This window comes from Acartia tonsa, chromosome 11 (genome assembly GCF_053477335.1).
Source record: "Acartia tonsa isolate MP-2025a chromosome 11, ASM5347733v1, whole genome shotgun sequence".
NCBI classification, from domain to species: Eukaryota; Metazoa; Arthropoda; class Copepoda; order Calanoida; family Acartiidae; genus Acartia; species Acartia tonsa.
In genome coordinates, this window is record NC_137270.1 from 28,949,583 (window position 1) to 28,969,990 (window position 20,408).

Genomic DNA, 20,408 nt, shown 5'->3' on the forward strand with positions numbered 1-20,408 from the left:
TTGTTGGTTTAGTAATTAGTATTCCTAAAATCAGATCTGTCTTAACCTCTTTTCGAGGAAGCTTTGTGTTTATCAAGATCGAAATTAATTCCTTATCATTATCCCAAATTAAGCGCAAATGTCGTCTTGTTTGACTTTCCTTTTCTAAAGAGACGCGGTATGGATTGTTTATATTTTGATGCGTCCACGTTCGTTACTTTTGAATGATATGTGAGTGTGTGAAGATTTCGGAGAACAAAATTGGGCCTATCATTGGTCTCATAGTGCGTGAACGACCCTAGTATACCAGGGGTTTGAAACCATAAGAACTTCAGGTAGAATTTGTTAATTTTATTGAAATGGAATGGTGTATAGGACGATTATATTTAGTTTAAAAGGCTTTAGCCAGCTAAGCATGGAACTTTATTATGATTAATTATTATGTTTTAGTAATTTTTTATGTGCTTTTATTTTTGCATTTAACAATGATTTATTAAACCAAATAATTTTCCTTTAAAGCCAAAGTTTCCAAAGATTCTTAACCGTAGAGAAAAATGATTTTAAAAAAGCAATTAAGATTACGTGGTTATAAAAACTGGAATTTTGTATTAATTGATTTTGTAATTTCAGGACTTTGAAATAGTTGCCTCAATAAATCTATAATCAAACCTGCTGTTGAAACTTGATGGTTCCTGGTATTGGGGGTTTGTGTGTACGTCAACAAGATCTCTAGAACTTCCCGCTAATTCGGAAGTCACACTCAACCAAAGTGTCATGGTTGAGACAAGATCAATCCAATAATGATATGACATAAAAATTGGTACGAAAAAAGCTAAAAATGAACATGTTTAAAATGGACGTACGGACATTCTGGTAACGATTATAGAGTAAATATGCTTTCTAAATCGTACCTAACTACTACAGGAATTACAAGTCAAAGTTTGAAATCGATAGGACAAATCTAACATGGCTAAAATAACATGTTCCGGATGGTCAGACGGACTGACCCTACTTATAGGAAAGCTTCGCTTTTAATAATTAAAAAAATCCATTATTACTGCGGTGTACATGAACCTAATTGTCTTTGTTTACAATATACTTTTCCAAGCCTGACCATGTACAAATGCATGTGTGTGTGTGTGTGTGTGTGTGTGTGTGTGTGTGTGTGTGTGTGTGTGTGGAGATACCAATAAAACTAAAAGGCGTTACTCTATTTTCTACATAAATTAAAATGTACAAGAATGACAACATCCATAATTAGAAGCTAAACAAATCTAATAAAAGAAATATGTTCACTAAAAATATAGAGTATTATTGATTAGACTAAACTAAAATTTAAAAATAATTACAGATTATTTTATTGTCCTAGGAATACTAATTAAACTTGAGCTGATTCGGTACTTCTATATCACACTCCCTTCCTAATTTAAAAAAAAATTAATTTGATTTTTTGTTTTCAACTAAATGGAAAGTCAAGGTTTGACTTAACCCCCCCCCCCCCCCCCCCTACCTCAAGTGCCCCTAGATGACTCTAGAAGAGTAACTGCTATTATGTAGATAAAAAAAAAAAACAATATTAAATCACAGAAAAGCTATACATGTAGAAGTTTCAAATAAAATAAGGGTTTTAAACTCTGCTCTAATCTTTAATTGGAATAAAAAGTTGATGCATTGATATAATGCAGTGTAGTTTTGTGTTCCAATAAAATGAAGAAAAGAAGTGGTTTAAAGGACGATTTAGTCCAATAGTAGAAACAATCTAGTTGGCCTCTATAGGAGACTGAATAAAATATGCTAAAACCATCCTAGGACCTATGTGGAGCTTCCCTAAATATATTTTTGAGTTTCTAAAGCAAACAAAGTTAGATACTCAAATTGGAATTCTAAATTAAGAGATATTTTATAGGTTCTTTTAATAAAACTTACTAAAAATAAAAAAGGATAAAACATCAAACAGAGAAGTACGTATAGTAGACTGATATTGCTCACGAACGAAAACAGTCATAGCTATCAGGGAGTAAGGGAGGGGACAATGGATCGAATATTCAATTTTTAGGAGTCTCAGACTTTGGGGACTGGCTTAAAGGGAATGTGCAGGAATTTAGCAGTTTCTGACTGAGTTTGGGGACTTGCGCATAGAATGCCGCTACTCGTTGTGTATGTTTTGAATATTGCAGACGGGGAGACGGGATAAGGGAAGTGGGGGGAAGGGAAATAAATACTGGTTGTGTTAGTTTGGAATGTAGCAGACGGGGGGAAGGGAGAAGGAGGGTGGGGGTAAGGGGCAAAGGAAATAAACAGAATAAAAAGGGGCAGTCATATTCTTGCTAAGAGCTGGCCGGGTCCAATAATCTTTTAATATAAAAATCACACCAAAAAACCTCAATATATTTCATCAAAAACAAGTTGTGATTTCACTTTACATGACGCTATGGAAATCTATTATTCAATTAACAATCCCTTTATAATTTCCTACAAATTTATTGGATTAAACTTGATTTCATGCCCTTTCTTTGATAACTCTTATATTGAATTAATTGCCCATTGTCCCCTCCCTTACTCCCTGCATAGCTATAGTGCTATTTGAAATTGCTGCATTATATGAATACCTGACACGCGCGAGCACACACAACTTAAAATGCAGGACAGTCATCAAAACCAGGACGTAAAGATTTGTACATTTTTAAATTCACTTTAAAATTAATAAGGAATTGTCAAGTGGAGGCAAATAAATATTAACCCTTATCTGATTTTTTTATTTCTTCTCTGGTCTTAAAATATTATTCAAGATTAATTTGTCTCTCCTTGTTTTGTTTATATGAAATCTAATCTTCTTAATGTTAGGATGAAAACCATTGATTCGATAGGTTAACAGTATTGTTTTTTGAATTGGACCTTTTTTGGTTAAGTGTTATTTCTTTATTGGGGAAGGATCGGTCAATTTTTCAAAGTGAAATATTTCAAGAGAAAGTTTACGCCCAAAATTAATATCTTCTTTACGATCAAAGACGCGTGAGGGTAGAAAATCAAAATGTACAAAAATCTAAACCCATGTTTTGGTGATACTCGTTGGACAGATGGTTCGATGCATAAAATGCAACAATTTCCTTTTTGGTCCATCCTATTTCTAGATTTTATTTTATTATATTTTGATTCTCTCTATTATTAGAGTTTAACACTGAATATTCCTATACTTTGATCCAACCTATTTCTAGAGTTTAACACTCACTATTTTTATATTTTGATCCAACCTATTTCTAAATTTAACACGCACTATTCCTATATTTTGATCCACCCTATTTCTAGATTTTAATACTCACTATTACTATTTTTTATCCATTCTATTCCTTAATTTTAAACCTTTAAAACAATTTATTAATTTAATAATAAATTGACAAGAAAAATTTGAATAAAAAATAATCATTCTAAAAAAAGGATATTCATGAGTTGCGTAGCAACCATGAGCCAAAAAATTACATGTCTTTGTGTTAAAGGATTTTTGTAAAATCTTGCTACAAACACATTTTACCCTTTTAAAGAACAGGTGGACGGACGTACGGACATGGCTTTTTTTATAACGTGTATATAACGATTCTGCATCTTGCACTTACAAATATTCCATGCTTCAACTAACATTGAAAAAACGCATTTTGGTGTTTTTATATTTTGACTGATAAAAAAAAAGTCACAACCCCATAAAAGAGTAGTTTGATATGATAGTTATTGTCAATTAACCACTTAAATTAAACGAAAGACCCTTTAAAGAGCTTACTTACAACTAAGTCTAAGAATTTTATTCGATGATATAGAAATAAGTTTCAATAGTGTAAATAATATTAATTATACAGACATACGGACGGCTATACCCCAGTTGTAGATAAGAAAATAGTTATGATACGAAAAGGATAAAGAGGTTTCAATAAAAATTAAGACAAAAAGGAAAACAAATGTTGTAGCAATTAATAGTAAGGTCAAAACAAGTTCCTTCTTTTAAAGTTTGGTAATAGTGGACATAGTGGACATTGTTTACTTATAATTCTTACTGCTTTGCATGAAATATACCTACTATATACTACATACCTGACAAAGACACGCATACACTTTTAAAAACAAAGTAAGCAATAGTAAAATTTGTGAACACTATATTTGAAACTGTCATTGTATTCGTTGCAACGTCGTGTTATATCATTGAATGCTTTTCATTTTCAAAGCCGTATTTTAAAGAATAACTATCGACATTGCGTTAGAGAAATCGCCCATGGAAAAATAACCCATCCCCCCCCCCTCCATAAAAAAATGCAGTTTTTTTAAAATAAAAAATTAAGGTGAGGGTCGACATCTCCCTCCCCTTACTTCAAGTAAGAGCTACTAAAAGCCTCTATGGGCGTAGCCGCTAGTTTTGAGGAAATTGATAAAAATAATATACATTACTGATAAGGAAAAATTATGTAATTCATGTTAATTATAAAATTTTTATCATATGCCTTTGTTGATATAATTTAATTTATGCGAGTTTACACAATAATTGTTATTTGTTAAAAAAGCAAACAGAATAATGAAAAACACCTTGAATATCATCCTTGTTTACAAACTAGTGAGATAGTTTATGTCTGAATATTAAGATCTCAATAATTACTGAAATGATTGAGTTTTAAGCTTCCTATAGGTATCCTGAAATTTAAGCTATTTAGCTTATTTTTATACCCAAATCTTATCCATTTTAATACAGAGCCAATAGATTCTAGGGGCGCATTCGCTGGTGTTTATAGCTAAAATAAGATAAAATTGTTTATGAAGTAATAATTACAATCTATAAAAAAAACATAGATAGAGTTCACAGACGAAGAGACATGAAAAATTTGTATTAACATATAAACACCCCTGAGCTATAAATACACATTGTATAAATATTGTCTCGCTTTTCTAATTTATGCAATTATCAATGTTAGTTATTAAATCTGTAGCTACTCTATAAAAAACTTTATGCTTGTTTGAAAGTAAATATCAAAGGTAAAAAATCTCCAATCTTTTAAAATTTATAGAATTGGAATAACAAATGTAAGAATGTGTACAAAGAACAAAGTACGGCAATTTACCTCAATTTGCTTATGCAAGTACAGGCTTCTAGAGTAGCCCTAAATTATAAAAGCAATATCATCCGTGGATAAAAATAATTAGATGTTTATAGTAAACTCTTCTACTTAATTCTGCTATGCTACTTACATATTGTATCATTCTAGTTTAGAAATAGATATATAAGTATTATAAATGGAAATAACCAATATGAATACTATATAGCTAACAAGCTTCTATAAATATACATACAATAACCCCGCCCAATATAAAGTATCTATGTATATATGAATATCTATTTCTTTAGAAGGCGATTTCCATGACATTTTTAAAAGTAATATTACAAAATGTTAAGGAGGCTTAAAGATATTAATCCCACTGCAACATTATTACTAATTATCTATAATACAAAGTAGAACGATGTCTGTCTGTCTGTTCGTCTGTCTGTATGTCTGTCCGTCCATCCCTTAAGATCTCGGTAACCACTGAACCGATTGGATTCTACTCTTCAGGGAATATACCTACTGGTCCTGTGGTGGTTTTAGGCTATTTTCTTGGGGGGTGGGAAACTCCCAACCCCCCAAAAAAACAAAAAAAGCCCACCCCATCAGGGGCGTCCAAGCTTTTTTTTTTTGGGGGGGTAAAAAATTTTAGGGGGGGGGGGTAATTCGTGTTTGAGGGGGGTAAAATGGCGTGCGAAGCGCGCCGAAATTTTTTTTTACCCCCCCCAAAATTTTTACCCCAGGGGTAATATTTGATTGGGGGGGGTAATTACCCCCCCTAAAGTCTGTTGGGGGGGTAAATACTCCCCCCAAATCTGTTGGGGGGGGGGGGGTAAATACTCCCCCCAAATCTGTTGGGGGGGGGTAATTACCCCCCCCCAAACTAATTTACCCCGGGGGTAAAATTTTTTAAGGGGGTAATTTAATTATGTAAAAAAAGCACCTACCTAATCTATTAAGTTAATAAGTACTATCCTATAACATAAAGTAGTAAGTAAGGTTTATTTGACTATAGCTTCAGATTTCATTACTTTTAATACTGAGTTCTCCTTTTTAGGAAAGCTTCACATAGATCCCATGATGGTTCCACACTATTATAGGTTAATCCTTTGAGTGGTTTTAGGCTATTTTTCTCCTCCCTTTTTACCCTTTAGAAAACACGAGTTCTTAGATGCTAAGGGCGCCACTACTATTCAAATATATAGTAGTATCTCATTCTTTAGAACATAAAAATACAATAATTAACTCACTAACCAATGAACCAATATCATTATACTTTAAAGTGAAGCGTCTTATAGGTCCTGGTAAGTTTTATAACTAGTTTTGAGACACCCTGACATCCTCCCAAAAGAAATCGCCCATAGAAATTCTTTTTCATTATTTAATGAAATATTTAATTTAGTTAGGTATCTATTTTATGGAATCTTCAGTGCTTTACAATTACATCATAGATCCCCCCCCCCAAAAAAAAATTTTCAGTAAAAATTTTTTTTTAAGAACATTCAATTTGGGGGGGGGGGAAATACCCCCCCCAAAAAAATTTTTTTAAAGAACATTTATTTTTTTTGGGGGGGGGGTAATTACCCCCCCCAAGGTAGGGGTAATTTTTTTTGGGGGGGGTATTGTTCAAAAAATTTTGGGGGTGCCAAATGGCCCATTACCCCCCCCCCCTTGGACGCCTATGCACCCAATTTTTTTTTTTTTTTTGGTAGGGGATTTCCTTGGTCCTTTTTTTTGTAGGGGATTTCCTTGGTCCTTTTACGTATTTCGCCCATTTTTTTTTATCACCTCTTGGGGCAAAGCCCCTAGAGGCTAGGGGCGAAGCCGCTAGTATTATATAAAGTAGTACGATTTTTTAGTCTGTAAAAAGGATCTCGCTAACCGCCGAACTGATATGGTTCTTCTTTACAGTGAAGCTTCCTTATATGTACTGAGATTGATACTTTATTTTTATAAATAAGTCTGTATATGGTTTTAGGCTATTTTTCTGCCCTTTATCGACTTTCTACCCCCCCCCTCTCCTCAAGAGCCCCTAGATGCCTCTAGGGGCGTAGCTACTAGTTACTAATAACTTGTATTTGATATTCAATTCATATACATTGCATTTGATCTGTAAACATTTTTTTGCTTTAAAATTGTATACAATTTTTAAGAGTAAATGAAGATTATGGACCAGTAAAATGTCGGAAGGTATTGTAACAAAATCAATGCATAAAATTTATTAGATAAAGGTAACTAAGCTGAAGCAATGCATGCTTTACAATCTTTAAAAACGACAATAACAAGAAACTTACTACATAAACGGACGGGCATACCTAAACTACAGAGTAGCTGCGTAAATAAAGGTTGATTTTTCATGGGAGCTGCAAACTTTGTTTATATTTTGTAAGATCAAAAGGATAACAATAAGCATGTACTGAGTAGCCAAAAACAGAACCTTTACGGCAATATCTACCCCTAAAAATTATCAGAAGTTAACATGATTTTCAAAAAAAAAAGTTTGAAACGTTGTACAAGATTAAAGGATTGATATACTTTATAGTCATAGAAAACAGTAAAAATATTTTTTAGCAAAAAATGTTAAAAACGGAAAAATACTTTTATCGTAATTCTATGTGATTTTTTTTTCTATCTTATCAAATTCTAATCAATTTGTCTATGGGTCTGTATTCTGTAATGCTATATGATACACAAATTCCTAATGGTTTCTAGTTGCGCCTGTTTATAAGCAAAGGCGATTAAACTATTTGAAGCTTTTTTCAGACGTTTTGTTTGAACCTCATTGATATTTTGAATATTGTAGATTGTCATGATTCAATAATTCAGACTGATATCATGGAGATGTATTTCTTGCCAACAAAATTTAAACATCTTTTCCTTGTAGCCAACATGAGTAGGTAGGGTCAGAGGAGAAAGAAGCCCCTTTTATAGAACAAAAATTAATATAAGAGCCTAGAAAAACAAATTCTTCTTCTAAGCCAACATGAGTAAGAGGATTAGAGGAGTAAAGCATAAAAGTTGTTATAAAGGGTTTATATTTTTTAAATTTTTGAATCAAACACATGTGGAGTGGAAAATGCTTTTATCAAATGTAACATGAGTAAGAATTTAAGAGGTGAATATGTAAGAAAAGTTTTAGCTTCATTTAACAGAATATAAACAAAAAAAGTACCCAAATCTAAACAAAGCTTAATTTAAGCATGCAAATAGATAAACACTATGAAAATAGATAGACAAACATGTTTGCCTTTAACAATTAACTATGTCCAAAAATAAGACAACCATGCAAATGTAGGAAGCTAATGGATAGGGGATATGAAATATTTTTTCCAATAATTTCACAATTATATGGCACCTTAATACTTTACTGTTATAAATGTTCCTTTAAAAAAAGAAAATATAAATAATACAAAGAGGGGGGGCGGATGTGCCACTTTTTGAAAACCAAAGTAAAGCGCGCATGATCTCAGCCCATAAAAGAGTTACAGCTCTAAAATTCGGCACAGCATTTGCTTTTGTGGAGAACAACATGGAACTGTGAAGAAACGGCGGCGGAACCCTTAGATTTAGATTTAAATTGAAATACATTAATCATCAATTGTTACATCCCTTTCTCCTTGATTTTCACTAGTTAAAAAAGTATGTTAGATTAAGTTGCCAGATTTCTCTATCTATTTAAAACTATTTTCGGAAAATTAAACTTCCTAAGAAGCAACATCCCTTTTTTACTATGGTGCAAATAGTGCAAAGTTTAAAAATGGGCAACAACTGTGCAATAAAAACTAATATGGATGTAGAATAAACGTGGATATTATGACAGTAAAAGTTGTCGTCATTTTATGTTGCAATTTCCCCTCGCACTTATTGGTCAGGCCGTTTATCCACTAGGAGGGGAGGGGATGGGGTAAAGTGGTGGATGGCCCGCTACAGAGTTTACTTTATTAAAGAACATGAAAATCTGTTGTAATATCCAAGTAATAACAAATCCATTAAACTAATGCATACTTGTCGCTTAATGTTTGTAAAAATACAACTCACAATTGTGTCACAAAGTAGAACATGATTGTAAATTGGCTGGTTTTAAAGGTTTAAGATGTATTATATTTTAAAAACAAAAAATGTAATGGTGTCATGTAATGTTGAAAACAACTATCTATAAGTAAGGTATTACCATTTAATTTAAATCTTAGTATCTATAAAACAGACCGATTAGACTTTTTTATGGAAGCCTTATATCAATACTAACCGATTTCCAATTAGTTATTTAGGTTGATGCAACTTATTTTCTTAAAAAAGACAATTAAACAGTGATCTAAAGGAATAAGACAATGGCCGATAAATTGATGTACATCCCCAAAAATGATACACAAAATTACGCTTTCTGTAGATTAGAATTAAAGGTTGAGACGTTTGGACACTCTACTTAATCGACAATCCAATCAAAATTCATTAAAAGTACCCAAAGTTGTTAAGACAACCAATAAGAAAACGTTGTTATAAAACTATGTGGACTAGTGTAATAAACAGCCTAATGTCCCCTCCCTCTCTAACAATAAAAGCATGCTACAAGAAATCATAAATGAATTCATGAAAACTACTGAAAACAGAGCAGACACAAATGATATTTACCCTGGGCAAGGCTGACACTGGCTACAGACCTCAGGATGCAATCTTGAAGGAACTGTCCAACTAAACAGATCCAGGTTGCGCGAGTTTTTTATTCACTGGTTATGTGATAATTCCATCAATAGTATTGTACTTATTTCTGACTAGAATAGATAATATTACAGTAAAATAATTTGGGGACACTTTGGTATCACTTAAAACTTAGTGTTTCATATTTTCTGAAAAAAATTACAAATAGTATTTGAGGAAAATAGCTTTAGGTTTTTTTTTCAATTTTGAAAGATAATACTATTAATATACAGGGATCTAAAAGGTATAAGACCATGGAAGATAAATTAATGTACATACATCACCAATAACGATACACAAAATTACCCCTAGTTGTCAAATCTAACGAATAAGAAAACTTTATCATAAACTTTGGATGACAGCCTCTCTCTCTGATTAAGGGGGAGGTCATTTTCTAGTAAATTCCGTAAAAGTGTGTAAAGGTGTGTGTGTTATAAGGCCTAAAAATAGTAGTAGAACGATAAGGTGCTCCCTATTGTTCTATTCAATAGGGAATACAAATATATAGAGCACCTTATCGTTCTACTACTATTTTTAGGCCTTATAACACACACACCTTTACGGAATTTACTAGAAAATGACCTCCCCATGTGTGTACAGTGTTGTATTTGAATGTCAAACAATAAAGGTAGACCTGTACTAGTACATAAAGACAATTACTTTGAGCAACAAAGATACCCTATAACTATTGAAGGTCGGTATAGTAACACAGGACAAGATAAAAAGGGCTTAAATTGACTGGGCTAACTTACAAAACTGTTATAATCTGTGATCTACTGATGAGAAATCATAATAATCTATTTGAATTTTAACATACTATCGATACCGTTTAAACATTGTTAAAGCTAGATATTACTGCCCCTATAATAAACATAATTGTTTCTGTATGGTCGGCTTCATATAGGGAGAAAATAACTACATTCTATTTATTTGAATCTGTAGTCTATAAGGATAGGGCAAAGTAAATATACTTTTTATCTAAAGTAATAAAACAGCATAGATACTTCAGCAATCTTAATTCTTACTCTTCGGAAAAGATATCCAATCCAAATATTATTTATTAGATGCAAAGCTACTCTTTGATTCACGTAGTCTGTGGTTCAGTCCGCCAGTGAAATGGAATTTTCTCAGCTGCTATCTAAGTTATTCAATACATCTTTCACCAAAGAGCATCCACCCAACATCATACTTGGTCCGTCGATCTGTCGGTCATACGTCAAAAGATATTTTAAATTGTTTATGTTAAGGTTTTGTGATTTTCTATAATATATTAATCCTTCTTTATCTTCCTTTTTATGATCACTGTTAATCTACTCTATAACCTACTTTGCACGTCTGTCCATCTATGTTTTTGTTGTTGTTTATAAATACCTCTCCCTGAGTTGAATCTAAACATATTTGCAAATCAATAAAACAAGATAATATGTGATGTAAAAGTATATTGTTATTTTTAGTGTTAAACCAAAAAAGGAATCTAGGAGGGCAGTGACAATGTTTTCTAAATATATTTTTAATGTAATAAATTGTTGAGACAATGGGAAAATGTGTTATTTTCTCGTACGAATTATGAAAAGCCTTAAAAAATTTTAGGTGAAGATTCCTTTGATCAATAATCTTTTTATTTAAAATTCCTATAAGTCCATTATTCTAATATCTGCTAATGATAGAAAAATTATACCTTTTTTGTTATTGCTTCGTGTCATTAAGTGAAGAAATTTTTAAATGAAGTAATTTTATTCCAGATTTAATGTTTTATTGATTCTAAAATAAATTAACTAATTAAAATTACTTTTCCTTGTCACTAAACAATGTTGTTTTTCCTCCCTTTTCATGCAAAAATCAAATTAAACATAAACACATATAGCACTAGAAAAATGAATAACTCACTGAAATAAAACTATTAAAAAATCACATAATAAAACTGTTTCCCAAGTATACACTATATAAGGAGAATGTGAGAGACAACTAATATGTCAGATAGATACTAAAGTAATTAAATTCAAGCAAATAACAAAACAATATGTGAGGGCTCTTTGTAAACTCGGATCATTTTAGAATAATGCAACTTTTATATTAAAAACATTTTTATATAGTTTTTCAGGGAAAAAAATTATGATAGGTGAGTATGTATTGACTAAAAAACAAATTAGGATATTCAATGATCATTCTAGTATTTTCTAAGGAATATTAATGAAATCTTTAAATAAAACTAAAAGTTGCACCATGCGATGTTTATTGCTATTGAACTCTTAATATGAGAAGAAATGAAGTTATGGCTGTGAGGTAATAATCATTTATGCGTAACCATACACACAAATAAAGCACAATGGACGTATAGACCAATTATAATTCAGTCAAGGATACGTCTGCACTGGTTAGCTATAGCATTAATGGTAAAATTAAGAATTTAAACTCCTCATAAACATTAAATAATTATTCACCCTTATTAACCCCAGATTTACAAGGGTCAAATTTTGAGAAAAAAAGTTTATATTAAAAAGTTCAATCGCCCCAATACTTTAAAATCATAATCCAAGAAAATTACCCCCAAACCGAAAAGTGCATGTTTGAGCTTCACTAAAAAGCAGATACCCCTAAATTAAGCTGTTAAAATTTTCTAAAATCAAAATAAACAAATATTTACTACTCTAATAAACCAAAACGCAGTTACTATGTAGTTCGACTACCGAGACATTTCAAAATGAAGACAAGTCTATGTGAATTTGTTCTAATATTAATAATAGTCAATACGATATTCACGAAATATAAAAATAAAACACCAATTCAAAATTAAATAGAAACATATAAAAAAAATTCTAAAGAAAGTAGTTATCAGAATTAAAAATTACAAAGAGAGGGGGAGATAAAAAGATAAAGAATATTTTTTTAAATTTTCATAACTGCCTAAAGCCTATATGAAAATTATTTTCAGTATCCTATTTTATAAAGTAGTAACGATTTTTTGTCTGTAGATTCAGATATAACAAACTACTGTATCAATTGAGTTCTTCATTTTACAGGTTTGAACTTTGAGGGATGGTTTTCGGCTATTTATCTGCTTCCTATGGCCCTCATACAGAGCTCTCCTAGATGCTAAGGTCGCAGTCGCAAGTAATTAATAAATAATACAAAATCTAAAACTCCGTAGCAACAAAACTTTGAAGATAAACATACTAAGTGTCCTTCATGAAACATACCACTTAAAGTATCTATAGTATATTGTTGCTAAATATCCTCCATGAAACATACCCCTTAAAACATCTTAGTAACAAAAATGCATAAAGCAACATCTAATCATGTCCACAATGTATGACAGAATTTTCAATCACGAAAATAACAGACATAAATCACATATTTTTTAATTGCAATTATTGTAAGAATAAAGCTACTATAAAATTCATTTAGTTTGGTTGCTTTTTCATATGGGAGTGTAAGTTTCATAAACAGTAAATAAGTAAAAGCGATTGTGTAATCCACAGGGAGGGGATGATACACATAAATATTAAGATGAGTTTTGATTTTGTTTTGAAAGAAAAAATTTTTGGGGGAGGGAGGGGGCGGGAGTTTTTTTCGGGGGAGTTTTAAAAATTGCTAAGTAAAATATAAAAGGCTAAAATTAATACTTCATATAATTTGATATTAAAGTCTAAAAAGTTTTTTTTTAATGCATGACTTTCATATTCTTCAAAAATTAATCTTCACTAACGTTGACACCAGCTCCCTTACCAACCCCCCTGCCCCTCCTTAACACTACTCCTACCCTAGCCTAACGTAACCTAACCTAATATTGACACAACCATAACATTTTTCTTTGGGACATGAAGGGATAAGACAATGTCCAATAAATTGATGTAAATCCCCAAAAATTGTACACAAAATTACCCCTTCTTTAGATATCAATAAGTGGTTAAAACGTTAGGACACTCAACCAGATGAACCAACCAATCAAAATCCATTAAAAGTCCCAAAGCTATTCAGCTAACAAATAAGAACACGTTATTATATCCAGAGGTTAATAGTAAGGGGGGGATTGATTGGTCTACTACCAATATAATGGATAATGTTGCAATAATTGCTCTGTTACTCTTATCTCATAAAATCTAAAAATACTCATTTGTACGGTCTTTAAATTTTGCCCAACCCATGCAGTAAAAGATAAAATGACTTTACAATTTTAACATGGGTATTTTGCAATAAAGCAGTTGAGCTTTAGTGAAAAGAAGAAAGCAGCTATAACAGAAGACATCAGCCATTGATGAAAAAAAAACAGCATTATGTTGTTGAGTATGAAAAGAAAAAAATTTTTAATTTAACATCCATTTGGAAAAAAATATTTGCATTTCTACATTTTTTAGCCATTACGACGCAATTTGCATGAGGGATTTACACACCATAGTTAAGTAATTGAAAATCTTGCCACCTTTCAATTGACAATCTTTATAAAACTAAACTACCAATCACATAAAATTGTAAAATACGGAGGACCCACGTTATAGAGTAGCTACTCTTATAATATAACTTACCTTTATATTCAGAAACTTGATAATAAAATTCACTAATCACTTGTAAAAATTGTAAAAACTTTTTATGTTTACATTAGCATACTTTATTCTATAATTATTACACAGTTTATATCTGAAATAAAGTAAATATATAGAATTACACTTCACATTATTTGTAGCATAGCTACTTTATTATTAGCGTTTTCTTTGGATAGTCAAATTGAAAAAAATAACCTTTGATAATATTTTTGTCAATATTAAAAAAAGAGCAGCCAATGGTAAAAGATTAAAATAAAACAATAGAGGGGGAAGGGGTTAAATAAATGTATTTCCTCCGTGGACACTGTGCCGACTTTCAATTGGGTCTTTGAATATGAGCCAATAGTGTCACAAATATTAAGACAGACAAGTCGCTACAAAAGAGCAGAAAGCAGATGGAAATGTCCCCAAGGTAGTTATATGGATGATATACATATCTATACTTGATACATTTATTGGTAAAGGAACAAATTTTTTATTAAGGCTTGCAGCTGTTTCCTGGTGTAGTAAAGCTTCAGCCACTGACAGTTCAACTCGCATATCCAGCCTACTTATTTTAGAACTATCAGCAGTTTTTAAGGCTTGTTTTTTATATGAACGAAATCTGCGGTCATCAATAATTAGTAATTTAGCCGGCTGTCAAACAATAGTAGTACTAGAGGATAGGTATAAAAATGTGATTTATTTCATGTTTTTGTGTTGTTACGCTACAAATGCAAATTAAAGATAAAAAAATGCAAATTATTGTTCTCTTTAAAAAACTGGAATAAGTTGCCAAAAATTTATCTATTTCTACCACAAAGTTATTATTAAATTATAACTTTCTATAAGCCCTGGAGGAGTAATATCGGTTTAATCTACTTTATAATCTGAATATATAATATTAATCTGAATTATCAGAACAAAAATATTGATAAAACAAATTCTATTTTAAATCAGAATAAAAGTACAACCAAAAATTGTAGGTAATATTTATCATGGCAAACAAGGACGACATGATTCATAAGAAGCAAAGCACCAAAAACATGTATGAATTACGAAACCTTTTAAGAAAAGCATTTTTGTCTTTGGAAACATGAATGACAGACAGACAAAATATATGTACAGTACAAACTAGATGCAAACAGGTCATGGTAATCTACACTAAAAATTTTAACTTTCTATCTTATGTAGCAACAGAGAAAATTACATTCATCTGCTAGTGAGAAGGCCATAAACTCAACCACTACCATCAGAAAGCAAACAACATTCAAGCTGTCTTTATTTCAACAATCCGCAGCTGCCCTTTAAAGAGGGGGGCGGATGTGCCACTTTGTGAAACCAAAAGTAAAACGTGCATGATCTCAGCCCATAAAAGAATATAAGTCTAAATTCGGCACAGCAGTTGCTTTTGTGGAGAACAATATGGAACTGTGAAGAAACGACGGCGGAACCGCTGCTACCGGCGTTTCCCGCCGATTTTTTTTGCATTTTTTCGCCAAATTAGACAGTTCTCACATAGACGTCCAAGGGGGCGATTACCCCCCCCAAAACGAATTTGGGGGTGCCGTAGACCATTTAGGAGGGGGTAATTACCCCCCCCCCCAAACAATTTTGGGGGGGTAAATACCCCACCCAAAATAAAAAATCTCTAACAAAAAAAAAATTTTAATATTTTTAAATATTTAATAAAATTTTGTTTACCCCTGCCAACAGATTTCAGGGGGGGTAATTACCCCCCCCCCCCCCCCCAAGCAAATTTTACCCCCAGGGTAAAAATTTTGGGGCCATTTTACCCCCCCGCCAAAAGCCAATTACCCCCCCTTAAAAATTTTACCCCCCCCCCAAAAAAAAAAAGCTTGGACGTCTATGAGTTCTCAATCATCTGAGATAAACTTTTTTTCTCATAAAAATTTCCCTTACATTTTCAAGTGTCAAGTGAAAATATAAGTGAAATTTTTATGAAAAAAAAAAGTTTATCTCAGATGAAAAAAATAGCGGCCTATCACCCAGAACTATTAACAAAGAAGGAACAAGACTTGGGAACCACCAATTTTCCGGGTGGTCAGGTGGTGGTTGTGGAATCTCAGTGTATAAAGTAGTATGTAGTGTGTGTCATGAAAATTTTTCGTTAACAGCTAGACCGAACGTAACACCATTTCAACGAAGATTTTGGGCTGTTTGGTAGGGGCAGGATCATCACCACCTCTGGGGCCGAAGCCACTAAAACCTTTTTTAACAACTAAAAACTTTAATTCTCTGACTTTACTTCAAATGTGTACTTTAAAAAATTACTTTTATATTAAACATAACTAGATTTAGTTAGTTTACATTTATTTGTACTTAAACTTGAGAATTATTAAACATTTTAAATAAAATTATTGTAACAAGAATGACAATATTAATTGGTTTCAAGGCAATTAGTTTATTATATTCTATTATAAAATAAGAACAAAAATCAAAAACTAGGTAATTATAAGAAAATTCTTCAAGTATTACCACAACAATAACAAGCATCTACTTTTTTGATGAAAAGAGATCAATAAAAATGTTTAAGTTGATTTTCTAATCTTAGGCCGCCCAGGCAGGTATTGTAAATAAATCACTGTGTCTCAACCATGACACTTTGGTTGAGTGTGACTTCCGAATTAGCGGGAAGTTCTAGAGATCTTGTTTGACGTACACACAAACCCCCAATACCAGGAACCATCAAGTTTCAACAGCAGGTTTGATTATAGATTTATTGAGGCAAACTATTTCAAAGTCCTGAAATTACAAGATCAATTAATAAACAGAATAAAATATTATACGTTAACTTAAAACTTTGAGCACTAAAAAAAATCTTTTTTTTCTTTTGGTTAAAGAATCTTTGGGTACTTTGGCTTCAAAGGAAAATTATTTGGTTTAATAAATCATTGTTAAATGCAAGAATAAAGGCACATAAAATATTACTAAAACATTATAACTGAATCATAATAAAGTTTCATGTTTAGCTGGCTAAAGCCTTTTAAGCTTAATATAATCGTCCTATACGCCATTCAATTTAAATAAAATAAACAAATTCTACCTGAAGTTCTTATGGTTTAAAGCCCCTGGTATACTAGGGTCGTTCACGCACTATGAGACCAATGATAGGCCCAACTTTATTCTCCGAAATCTTCACCCACTCACATATTATTCAAAAGTAAAGAACGTGGACGCATCAAAACATAAACAATCCATGCCGAGTCTCTTTAGAAAAGGAAAGTCAAACAAAGACGACATTTGCGCTTAATTTGGGATAATGAATAAGGAATTAATTTCAATCTTGATAAACACAAAGCTTCCTCGAAAAGAGGTTAAGACACACTGAATATACCTGCTTTGTTGCTTAGATAGCTTATTTAATTTTGTTCCAATTAATAAAAAAAATTATAAACCTTTCCAGCAGGTTGATCGAAGATACAGTAAGGCAGAGCTGAATCTTTAAATCATTTTAGTGGTGAACCAGATCGGGGTGAGCCGAATTTCAGCCAACCACAGCGCAGCATTTCATAAAATGCTGTGCTCTCATTGGTGGAAAGTTGGCTCAACCCGATCTGGCTCACCACTAAAATGATTTAAAGATCCAGCTCAGAACTTCAGGACGTCGTATTGAACAGACATTTGTTTTTACAGTATATTAGATTATTCTGAATACATGGTAGATAAATTAAGATTATAGGGGAATCGCACGCATAACATAGCTATAATTATAATGATAATTGACACGATTAAAATAGGATGGCACATCCATAAGTAGCGCGCAAAGCACAAAAAAATTCAGGAGAGACAAACGGGCATATGAGTTTTCAAGGAAATGTGTAGTGTAGTGTAAATTTTTCTTTTGGATATTTGATATAAGTTTCATTATAAGCATAAATTACCAAAGAACCAACGACATGAGTAAATTTTATAGTAAATTCTGCAATCTTTCTCAAAAAGCAACCGGAACAATCACATATATTTTCCTATAGAGTTACGGACAAACTGACGGACGAACGGACAAAGTGAATTATGTAAAAGCTTATCTACTAAAAATACTAATTGATAAACTCCTACAAGTAATAATTAAAGATATAAATTATACTTATATAATCATAGAAATAAATTTAAGGCAATTGAAGATTACATTTAATATGTTAGCTTAAAAAATATTCAAAGATAAAAACAGAATTTTTGATTAAACATTATAAATATTGTTACATAAAATTATTATAAAATATATTTCACTTTCAATGACACGTACTCTTTGACACTGCACTAATTAACGCGACAATGTTGATTCAACTAAATTTCGTCTGCTAAAATTTGAAACATCATGTTTACGTTTTTAGAAAGCATTGTCTGCTAACATAATATGTATAAACGTTCATACATAGTAACAAAAGTTTTTGAAAAGCAAACTAATATTTAAAAAACTTTTAAAAATCGTATAAACTTAATGTTAGATATTAATTTTCACAAAGAATACCTAGGTATTAAAACTAATTTTGTTTAATTTTAACAAGAACATAAGCATTTAGAGAATCCATCCAACATAGTGCCCACGTGTGAAAAAAATACACATTCCTAAAGCCAACACCCTACTAAAATTCCACCCTATGTGTCAAATTTTTGAGGGGTACGTTTCGCGCAACATTATGACAAAACCAATATTATTTTAATGTTATTGTAGAAACACTTTATTATTTTTTTGGGGGGTGCTTTCTTTTGATTACTACCTGATATCAGTATTCAGTAATGGTTTAATTAATCTAAAGAAAAAAAAGAAAAATCAATTCACCCCTAATTTTGATTTTTGGCGATCTTAAACTGTACTTTCATTTCTGTATATAAAGTCCTATTTCCATTTCATCATCTTTTTAACTGAAACTTTCAAATAATAAGCAAGAATAATCAAGAATTGAAGCCTATGAACTTTTTTGCTAATCTGTAGATAGATTTTAATCAAAGCCAGCTTATACCAACCAAAAAATTAATTCTGTAAAATAGAACGAAATCTCTACGTGCCTTTCAGCTGTCGTTGAGTGACAACACGTAGTGATATTGACGACCTTTCCATCTGCCCCCCCCCTGTAGATATTTCATACTTAACCAACGGTACACATAACAGGGAGGAAGGTACATTGGATCATAGATTATACTTGCTCCCAAAACATGTTCTCTCATTTGCCGACTTAAAACTTCAGGTCATCTATTTTATTTTGATTAGTTGCTTTAAACTAGCAGTGTCTAAACTTTTCTGTTAATAATCTTAATATACACAAGGGATAATTTTGTTTACCATGATCATTAGGGATATTTATACATTAATTTATCATTCATTGTCTTTTCCCCTATTAACCCTGCTATTTAGAAACCAATTTGATTTGTTGATAAAGATTATTTGCCCTGAAAGAAAAAATAAATTCAAAATTTTGCCAAAATCACTAAACCTTTCCTGAAAATAAGAATTTATCTGAGTAAGTTATTGGCTTGAAATTATAATGTACAAGCGGTTTCGCCCCTAGCCTCTAGGGACTTTGCCCCAAAAGAAAATTTAAAAAAATATGTGGTGGTGCGATCACCAAAGTTTTAATTACCTGCCTAAAAATAGCTATGTGGGATTATTTTTTAGTAGGGGGTGTCTCAACCCATAGACTTCCAAGGGGGGGGGGGGAATAATGGGGCGATTACCCCCCCCCCCAAACGATTTTGGGGGTGCCGACGGCACCCCCAAAATTTTCTTCATTTTACACCCCCCATTTAAAATTTACCCCTACCCTGGGGGTGCCGTAGGCACCCCCAACCATTTAGGAGGGAGTATTTACCCCTCCAAAATTTTACCCCGGGGATAAATTTTGGGGGGTTAAACTAAATTTACCCCCCCCCCCCCAACAGACTTCAGAGGGGGTAATTACCCCCCCCCAAGCAAATTTTACACCCGGGGTAAAAATTTTGGGGGGGGGGGGGGTAAAAAAAAATTTCGGCTATCTATCTAACTATCTATCTATCTATCTGTCTATCTGTCTATCTGTCTACCTGTCTATCTGTCTATCTATCTATCTATCTATCTATCTATCTATCTATCTGTCTATCTATCTATCTATCTATCTGTCTATCTATCTATCTATCTATC

General features: G+C 32.1%; 1 protein-coding gene across 6 annotated transcripts in view; it reads right to left on the reverse strand.

The window, feature by feature from the left end:
- Zw (glucose-6-phosphate 1-dehydrogenase Zw) overlaps positions 1–14,404 on the reverse strand; it is a 96,077-nt gene extending 81,673 nt beyond the window's left edge. For 2 of the 6 annotated variants that reach the window (XM_080177872.1, XM_080177869.1), the window contains exon 1: positions 14,273–14,404. The gene's annotated coding sequence lies outside the window, so the exon portion shown is untranslated. Of the gene's footprint in view, positions 1–9,683; positions 9,744–14,272 lie in introns of all 6 variants that reach the window. The other 4 variants (XM_080177871.1, XM_080177870.1, XM_080177875.1 and 1 more) reach the window with 3 other exon arrangements.
- Between the last annotated feature and the right edge of the window lie 6,004 nt (positions 14,405–20,408).